Below are 10,005 nucleotides of genomic sequence, written 5' to 3'. Positions count from 1 at the left end.
CAGTAAAGCTTTTCCTATAATCACCTATAATTATAAGAATAACGATAGGACTAACAACGTATCTTTCGTAGGAAAAGATTAGTAGAAAAAGAAAAGGGCAGAGCTACTAGGACTTTGAGCTGGTTTTGTACTCTGTGAATGGAGGAAAGCATGGCCTGAGCAGTGCATTGCAGGTAATAATGTTTTGAATTTATAAACAGTGAATAAATATATCCGTAGCAAATTGAATAAAAATAAGTTTATTGAACTGTTTAGCAGGCCGCCCAGCATTGCTCGGCTGTAAAATACGCTTAAATACGATAAATAAATATGACATTTTCACTAATGTACGTTTCGTATTCATTATCATATAATATTGGACCCAGTGATAATTAAAAAGGTTTAAAAAAAACACTCGCGTGCCACTACCGAGAATCAGAACCAAAAGGTTTAGTTTGCGGTTTATTTTTAGTCGCGTGCAAGCGACTCAATAAGTTACTACGTCGGCCGGTCGGTCGGGCTCTCCTTATTTAATTGTATTTTTTTTTCATTACGGAAATAAACTATATAAACAATATCAAAGTGTAGTATCTGTTCTGTGATACATACACCGCGCGAGGCAGTGCTGTTCTGGCGACACATTCTCGTGCCCGGAACACCTGACAAGCTTGTTGGGGGGCTTTCTGTTCGCCCCCCCCACTTTGTCTTTCTCTGCTCCGAGCTGATAATTTACACTTTCACTCTTCCGTCCACTAACTTCCCACTCCCTCTCTCAGTTCTATATCCTCTTCTTGCCCCCTTTTGCCTTCTTTTTGGCGCCAAAGTCGGCTCCCCACTTTGAACGCCGTCTCCACGTCACTCTTTTCTGTGATTTTTAAAAGAAGAGGGAACCAAAAGGACACCCCCAGCCCGGGGGCCACCAGCATGGATACTCTCAGCCAGGGGGCTACCAATATGGATACCCCCAGTCAGGGGGCTACTGCTCCCCAAAAGGACGACTACCCAACAGGAGGAGCAAAAACAACCACTGAAGGGGTGTACCGCCCGGATATGACAGCATTGGACGCTCCCCAGGAGGATGAAAATTTACTACAGCTCCCCCCGAGGTCGATCCCCTCCAAAGGGGAGCAAAACCATAATCGGTCGTAGCATCTCACTCCGACCACAAAAAGGAGGAGGTGCCAGGACAAAAGGACAATAAAGGGGACTGCGCTCCCCAGGAGGACTGTTTCTCCAAAAGGGGAGCAGATCAAGAAAATGAGGGGGGATACCGCATGGACCTCACAAACGAGGAAGGGGCAGATGACGTCAAAGTTAACAAAAAAGATCATGCTCCCCAAGAAGCAGACTCCCCAAAACGAGAAGCTGCTCAACCAAATAGAGTCAGGCCCCCAAAAAAAGACACTGAAAAGGGACCCCCCCCCGCGACACTCTCACAAAAGGACAGACTAAGAAATCTGGGGAGGCAGGAAGTATCGCCAATAAACAGGCAGGGGGCGACCTCCATAAAAGACCAAACCGGTCTAACCCCACCAAAGACCCCATACCAACACCAACACCACCAAGAGGGTATGCATGGGGGAAGACCATAGAAAAACAATTGTTCCCTCAAGAGTATAGAGACCTGTACCTGACAAAGTATAGACAGTACATAGAGGGGGCAGATATAAAACCCATACCGGGTGCCTGGGAGGCGATTGAGGGCAGAGTCCTGTCCTTTGCCATTTCCGATATACCGGAAAACCGCCGCCTGGGGATGAAGAAGGAAGACATGGTGGGACTCCTCCACAAACTTAACATCCCAGTACTATACCTGTACCAGAGGAATTTCGCCGTGTGGGACATCCACCTACCCACCAACGGCGATGTGGAGAGACCCTCCCTCCAAGAAATAAAGCATTGGAGAGTCAAACTAATACCCGAATACCAGGGCAAGAGAAGGACCCGGGAGCAAGTATTTTATGTGGCAACCCAAATACTTGTGGAACTGTTAGGATGCCTCTTCAACCAGTACAGTGAGGTGGAACAGGTGACCCCAGTACGGTAAAAAACTGGGACTCACCTGGGCTGCTACACAATAGCAATGAGGCAGAAGAGGGAGGGTGTTCGGGCAATACCAGCGCTGCTGACATACAAGGGCGCCAGCATAACGGTAGTGGTGGATGGCTATCGTCCGCACTGCTGGTTCTGCCAAAAGCAAGGCCACATTGCTAGGAACTGCCCGCAAAGGGTAACCCCTAATCAAACGACCCAAAAAGTGGTCACAACCACTGAAATAGCGCCCGCGCCAAAACAGGCGGCAACAACCCCTGCAACCACGGCATCAACCCCAGCTCCAAGGAAAACCCAAACTACCCAGGAGGCCAGTGGAGAGGAATGGAGCATGATAGTGAGACAAAAAAGGAAGCCTATAATTCCTTCCGCCACTGTCCCACCACCAGCCCCAAAATCGAGGCAGCAGCCTCTGCAAATGCATCAACAACAACAACAACCACCGCAGCCAATGCCGCGGAAACAGCTGCAGCAACAACAACTACCGAAGCAGCAAAAGCAGCAAAAGCAGCAAGTGCAGCAAGTGCAGCAAGTGCAGCAGAAACAGCAGCAGCAACAACATCAGCTAGAGCAGCAGCAACAAAAACAGTCGCAGCAACAACTGGAAGAGCAGACACAACCAACGGTCCCCACACCAATCGAGACGGGGATCAAGCGGAGAAAAAACTGCCCTTCTGAGGTTGAATCCACAAGTGAGAGGAGAAGAACTCCAGCTCACCTCTCCCCGGTTCATTTGAAAGAATAAAAAAGAAAAACAAAAGAAGAAAATGGGAAGCAAAGGTGGCCCCCACTTGCTGTGAACATACACCACCCCTAACAACAAAATCCACTTCCACCCCCAAACCAGACACTGCACCAACACCAGACACCGCACCAACACCAGACACCGCACCAATACCAGCCACCACACCAAAACCAGACACCGCACCAACACCAGGCACCACACCCGCACCAACACAAGGCACCACACAAACACCCGTCCCCACAGTAATGCAAACTGAGCCACCACACATAAAAGAAAAGGAAAAGAATGAACTGAGGGAAGGGAGATACTCCTCTGCCTCTCGCAGACCAAGCAAATTAAAAGCCCTGGCCCCCGAGGAACTATGTTATGTAGACCCTCTATCTCTGGCAACAGACATTTCCCATCGGCAGAGGAAAAACGTACAAACTCTGCTCGATTACAAACAGATAGAGGGGAAAGATGTAAATATCCCCTCAAATTTCCTAATTACTTTTGTCAGAACTCCAGAGGACTGCAATACCAACTTGTGGACAAGGCTGCAGGCTACTGAAGGGGCGTTTCTGGGAATCAATCTGGTAAAGAAAAATGACCCTTCTCTTGACGAACTGTCAAAACAATGCAAGGGAAGAGTCCCAGTGTTAGTCCATCCATCACTCTACAGGGCCATGAAATTAATTTAGCCTTTAGACGTCGACGGCATTGCGAGATAAGGAAAACCTGACCACCTTGAGCATGGCGCATAACGTCAGCGTCCTCTCCCCAGCTGACTTCGGAGCTGAGTGTGACACACCCTAATGTAGGTACTATGGCTTTGAATTTGGCTAGTTTGAATGCGAGGGCTTGAGATCATCGGGCCGGGCGGCTCGCCTCCGGCACGACCGCTTGTCCCTGAGAATGGATGTGGCTGCGATTCAGGAGACGCATTTCGTTTCCTCTGTGGACTGTCAGGTGCTGGCCCGAGATTGTGAGGTTTTCTCAGCATATGGCAGCCTGCGGGGGAAGGGACTGTCCGTGCTTGTTAAACCTACCCAGTCGGCGGCGGTTGACGTTGTTCATAGGGATGCGGTGGGCAGGCTTGTTGTGGCCGATGTTGCCGTAAAAGATTCTGTGTGTTCAGGTGATCGCGGTTCATGGGCTCAGCACCGCTCGTGAGAGGGCCTCATTCTTCAGTCAGCTTGACGCGTTTGTAGATTGTTGGAAGCGGGTAGTGCTAATGGGAGATTGGAACGCCATCTTAGACACCGAGATAGATAAGGTAGGAGGCGGTGCTAGAGGATCTAAGAGGTGCGAGTCCAGCCTGACTGATCTGATGGCTAGATGCGGTTTGGTCGGCAGGTTTCGGGTCAAGCATCCGGGGCACGAGATGTGGGCATGGACCAATAGCGTTTCCTCCTATTTAAGTACTTACTTGGATAGAATGTTAGTTAGGAGAGGCGAAGTATACTTCTTTTCTTGTCCCACGTTCACTTGGCTAGGCCAGACGGACCATAAACTAGTTATGGCCCAGCTGAAGCTAGGAAACAGACCTAAGTTAGTGGCTCACTGGAAGTTAAACACCTCCCTTCTAGAGATACAAGACTTCCAAGAGAAGCTAAACGCAAGAAACGAGGAATTAATTAAAAAAGCACTAGTGGGGGCGGTTACCGGGAGTAAGTGGTGGGTAGGTCTAAAAACCAAAATTAGAACCTTCTCCGTCAAGTATTCCCAGCGCCTCACACTAGATAAGGCCAAGACGAAGAAGAAGCTAGAGCAGAAACTAGCTCGGGCGACGGGGGAGAGTGATAGGATTAGTCAGGAACTAGCTAAGCAGGATATCCTGCGTGAAAATAGCAAGCGTTATGAAGGTCAAGTAGTCAGAGCTAGGCTTAGAAAGGTAGGCAGTGAAGCAGTCAACTCCAACACTGACGCGCGTCGTGAAATTTCTAGACGTGGCTCGGAAAAGTACATTGCAAAGGTAAGACATCCGGATGGACGCACCCTGGAATCGATTCGGGAGATCTGCGAGGGATTTCCAGAACATTTCGAGGAGCGTTTTACACAACAGCCCAATCTGCTGGTCCTTGCGTTTAGCGACTATTTGACTGACTCTCCCTGCCTCAAGGCGGCTAGATCGGCTAGTCGGAGCGGGAAGTTTTTACTGCGTTGGAGCAGGTCATCTGTGACAGATCGCCAGGACTCGATGGTCTGCCATACGAACTGTATTTGAGGCTGTCGCCCATGTTTCTGCCTCTTCTGACGGATGTGTTCAACACTTAGTTTGCTCAGGGATCCATCCGGGGGCAAATCACCTAGGGAGTGATCACATTGCTGAGGAAAGGTGACGGGCATGGTGGGGAAGAGTTAGACGATCACAGGCCCATAACTCTGCTAAACACAGAGTTAAAGATTTTGGCAAAGGTCCTGTCGAATCGGTTTCATGTTGTTATCGGCGAGTTGGTTGAACCGGAACAGAACTACGCTGTGAAGGGGAGATCGATTCAGAACAACTTGCACCTGATCCGCACGATCCTTGAGGGAGGGATAGATGACAACACGGAACCCGCACTGATCAAATTAGATGAGTCCAAAGCTTTCGATAGGGTCGACCAGCATTTCTTCGCATCTGTCTTAGAGGCCGCCAGTTTTAAACCGGACTTCTGCAAGTGAATCTCCGTGATGTATGGACAGCCCCAGCCATCGTGCAAGTCAACGGGAAGTGCTCGAAACCATTTGTTATCTCTCGGTCGGTTCATCAGTGTTGTTCAGTGTCGCCCCTGCTCTATGCCTTGGCTTTTGAGCCCCTGATCCGCAAGCTGAGACGTGTGGAGGAAGATTTGGCCCTGCGCGGAATTGCAATACCCGGTGGCTCAGCCGCCAAGGTATCTACGTTCGGCGATGATATCACAGTCTTTGTGTCGAGCTTCAGAGACATCGAGATCTTGTCGGAGGCGCTTTCTCAGTACAAAAGAATTACAGGGACCAAAATAAACCGCAGCAAGTCGGTAGGACTGCGGTTGGGCACCTGGAGTGGCATCGCCAATCTTCTGTGCCTTTCAGCGTGACGGATGGCCCGGTTCGGATCCTCCGCGTATGATTCGGACCGGGTCTACAGCTTAACAAAAATTGGTTGGAGGTACGGTCAAAGGTGGAGGCTGCAGTCCATTCGTGGCTTCCTAGTAAAAAATCCTTAAAAGGTAGAGCTGGGGCGTTCGCCACTTACGTTTTCCTCTCATCCTTTACCGACTGGTCATACTTCCCCTGCCTTCACAACACCTAACAGCTCTTGTCGAACTCTTGTCCTCGCTTCTTTGGGACAGAGGAAGACACTGGGTGAGCAGACAGGTCTGTATACAACGTCCGTGTGAAGGGGCTTGGGAATGCCGGACTGCTGGCCTTCCTGAGTCACTATATGCAAGATGACCAACCGTGGCACCCCATGGATACTGCCGCCTTCCCCGACTTCGTTCTCCCCCCTTCTACAGGCCGCTGGGAGAAACTGCTTACATTAAAGAGTGCCGAGTCGCACTAAAACGACTACCAAGGTCCAGAGACCTTGTGACTGCTACCCGTAGGGAACTCCACAGGGGTCTAATGAAGGGGGCCACCGACGACCAGCTATGCGCGCGTTTAGCTTGGCAGCAGAGCAAGATCCGCTCCGTTTGGGTTGGCAGCAGAGCAAGATTCGCCAGGTTCGAGTCATCTGAACAATTCGGAGTTCTGTCTGACCTGGCTATTGGCCCAAAATGCACTTCCACTCCACAGCATACAATGCAGTTCCGGGTTGTGGGGCAACGCCCATAGAAACGAGTGATCATGCTTTCTTCGATTACCGCGAACTCCACCGATACTGGTCGTATGTCAGCAAGGTGACGGCTCACATCGATCCTGAGCATCCTCGCCTAATTACCGTATCCAATCTACTGGACAACGTGAGGCCGCCATGGGATCGGGAATGACAAATGGTCTACGTTACGATCCTGGCCGTGGCGAGAATAGTGATTTGGACGTCGCGTCTGCAAGCTTGCCGGAGAGTATTGTCTTTTTCTCATCAGGATCTGACCGCTTTCTTTAAACACCAACTACCGGTGAAGATCAAATGTGATAACAGAAGGCTGCATCGCGATGTATTTGGCAGAAGATGGATACATGTAGCAAGTCTGTGTGTACGAAGACGAGCGAAATTTGAATACGCGTTCCGCGCCTAGGTGTGGAACGCACACTCCCGTAAAGAAAAATTAAACAAGTAGTCTCTCAGCTGGCTGAGTGTGTGTTCCATCCCCCCCCCCCCGAGTAGGAAGTCTCCAAGATCCCCACCCCCTCATCCTTGCAATTTCACCCATCTTGGAGAGAAAGAAATACAAACTAACCCCCATTTCTTACCTACAAAATTATCTTTTATCCATCCACCCCTATGTAGAGGGCACCCCCACTTAGAAAATGCCCCGCAGCAACGAGGTTCCTTTTACAAAACTAGTGGAACGGGCATTCAATCAACTAGACGGGAGTGGGAGGGTCGTACTAATCACCTTTTTTTTCTTTTTTTTTCCAACCCTCGGCACAAATGAATTATTGTACCATTTTTATTGTTATCTTTCTTTTTATTTTTACACGTCAATAAAAAAAATGTTTTTAAATTTGGGAGTAAAATAGGACGTCACCCAGTATGAAAGGTTGAATGCGGTATTATGGCGGACGAAGATACTAGCTGGGAGAAACTTTTGATTTTGTTTAGTTCTGGAGTGACAAGGATGACCAACGATCACCACAATATCCCTTTTTGAGTTAGCCATGTGCCTAAGTTTTGTGTTCAATGTCGATTTTCAATATATATTTAACATGAATAAAGGATTTAATATCTCAAAGTGTAGTATCTGTTCCGGGGGATACTACGAGTACAGACCAGACGTGGGGGCAGCACCATATATAATACCTTGGTCAATGTAGGGGCAACCCTTCATAGCAATTGTCACGATCAAGCTCCCCTACTCCCCGGGGTGTCGGTTCACATTTCCTCTTCACTCCTCACATTAAAATTTGGCATTGTGCCTAATTTGCTGGGTGGGGGAGCAAATAAATACAATTTTCTTACTTTTTGGCCGAGATCAAAGTGTAGTATCTGTTCCGGTAGATACTTCAAGCAAAGACCAGACGTAGTGGCAGCACCACATATAAGACCTTGGTCAATGTAGGCTGAACCCTTCATACAAATTGTAACTATCAAGCTCCCTACTCACCGGGGCGTTGGTCCCCATTTCCCCTTCACTCCTCACATTAAAAATCGGCCATGTGCCTAATTTTCTCTGTGGGGTAGCTGGAAGCAAAGAGTAGACGTGGGGGCAGCATATTTCTCTTGGTCTTTTTGCAAATATCAAAGTGTAGTATATATTCACGTAGATACTGCAAACAAAGACCAGACGTGGGGCAGAACCACATATAAGACCTTGGTCGATGTAAGTTCAACCCTCCATACCAATTGTCACTATCAAGCTCCCCTACTCCACGGGGGTTCAGTCACTATTTCCTCTTCACTCCTCACATTAAAATTTGACCTTGTGCCTAATTTGCTCGACAGGGGAGCAAATAAATACATTCTTCTTGGTATTTTGACCAAGATCACAGTTGAGTATCTGCCCGGTACATACTGCAAACAAAGACAAGACGTGGGGGCAGCACCATATATAAGACCTTGATCAATGTAGGGGCAACGTTTCATACCAATTGTAACTATCACACTCCCCTACTCTCCGGGGTGTAGGCCTCCATTTCCCCTTCACTCCTCACAGTCAGAAATCGGCCATCTGCCTTATTTGCTGGGTGGGGAAGCAAATAAATACCATATCTTAATATTTTGGCTAAGATCAAAGTGTAGTATCTGTTCCGGTAGATACTGCAAGCAAAGTCCAGACGTACTGGCAGCACCACATATAATACCTTGGTAAATGTAGGGTCAACCCTTCATACAAATTGTCACTATCAAGCTTCCCTACTCACCGAGGTGTCGGTTTACATTTCCCATTCATCTCCTCGCATAAAAAATCGGCCTTGTGCCTTATTTGCTCGGCGGGGGAGCAAATAAATACCTTTTTCTTTGCCTTTTGGTCAAGATCAAAGTGTAGTATCTGTTTCGGTAGATACTGCAAGCAAAGACCAGACGTGGGGGCAGAACCACAAATAAGACCTTGGTCAATGTAGGGGAAAGCCTTGTCAATACAAAGCTCCCCTACTCCCGAGGTGTTGGTCCGCATTTCCCCTTCATTCCTCACATTAAAAATCGGACTTGTGCCTAATTTTCTGGCTGGGGGAGCAAATAAATACCCTTTTCTTGGTCTTTTGGCCAAGGATTAAGTGTACTATCTGTCCGGTACATACTGCAAACAAAGACAAGACGTGGGGGCAGCACCACGTATAAGACCTTTGTAAATATATGCGCAACCCTTCATACCAATTGTCACTATCAAGCTCCCCTACTCATCGGAGTGTTGGTCCCCATTTCCCCTTCACTCCTCACATTAAAGATCGGTCTTGTGACTAATTTACTGGGTGGGAGAGCAAATAACTACCCTTACTTTGGTTTTTTTGGCGGAGATCAAAGTGTAGTGTCTGTACCGGTATATAGTGCAAGCAAAGACCAGACGTGGGGGCAGAACCACATATAAGACCTTGGTCGATGTAGGGGCAACACTTTATACCAGTTGTCACTATCAAGCTCCCCTACTTCCCGGGAAACCCATCCCCATTTCCACTTCACTGCTCACATAAAAATCTTAATCTTTTGGCTTAGATCAAAATGTAGTATCTTTCCGGTAGATACTGCAAGCAAAGTCCGGACGTAGTGGCAGCACCACATATAAGACCTTGGTCAATGTAGGGTCAACACTTCATACAAATTGTCACTATCAAGCTTCCCTACTCACCGGGGTGTCGGTTTACATTTCCCATTCATCTCCTTACATTAAAAATCGGCCTTGTGCCTAATTTGCTGGGTGGGGGAGTAAACAAATACGCTTTTCTTGGTTTTCTGGCAAATATTTAAGTGTGGTAATTATGCCTGTAGATACTGCAAGCAAAGACCAGGCGTGGGGGCAGAACAACATATAAGACCTTGGTCAATGTAGGGGCAACCCTTCATACCAATTGTCACTATCAAGATCCCTGTCTTCCCGGGGTGTCGGTCCCCATTTTTCCTTCACTCTTCACAGTCAAAAATCGGCCTTGTGCCTAATTTTCTCGGTGGGGGAGAAAATAAATAC

The 10,005-nt window shown here is 48.2% G+C and overlaps 1 non-coding gene across 1 annotated transcript; it reads left to right on the top strand.

The window, feature by feature from the left end:
* Positions 1-8,833: 8,833 nt before the first annotated feature.
* Positions 8,834-9,025, top strand: LOC145288451 (U2 spliceosomal RNA). Its single transcript, XR_013869285.1, has one exon. It is a non-coding gene; the product is annotated as a U2 spliceosomal RNA (small nuclear RNA).
* The last annotated feature ends 980 nt before the right edge of the window (positions 9,026-10,005 follow it).

This window comes from Euprymna scolopes, chromosome 11 (genome assembly GCF_053919585.1).
Source record: "Euprymna scolopes isolate OS-2025 chromosome 11, ASM5391958v1, whole genome shotgun sequence".
Taxonomy (NCBI): Eukaryota; Metazoa; Mollusca; class Cephalopoda; order Sepiida; family Sepiolidae; genus Euprymna; species Euprymna scolopes.
Note: the sequence above shows the minus strand (reverse complement) of the source record. Positions and strands in the feature narration are given on the sequence as shown.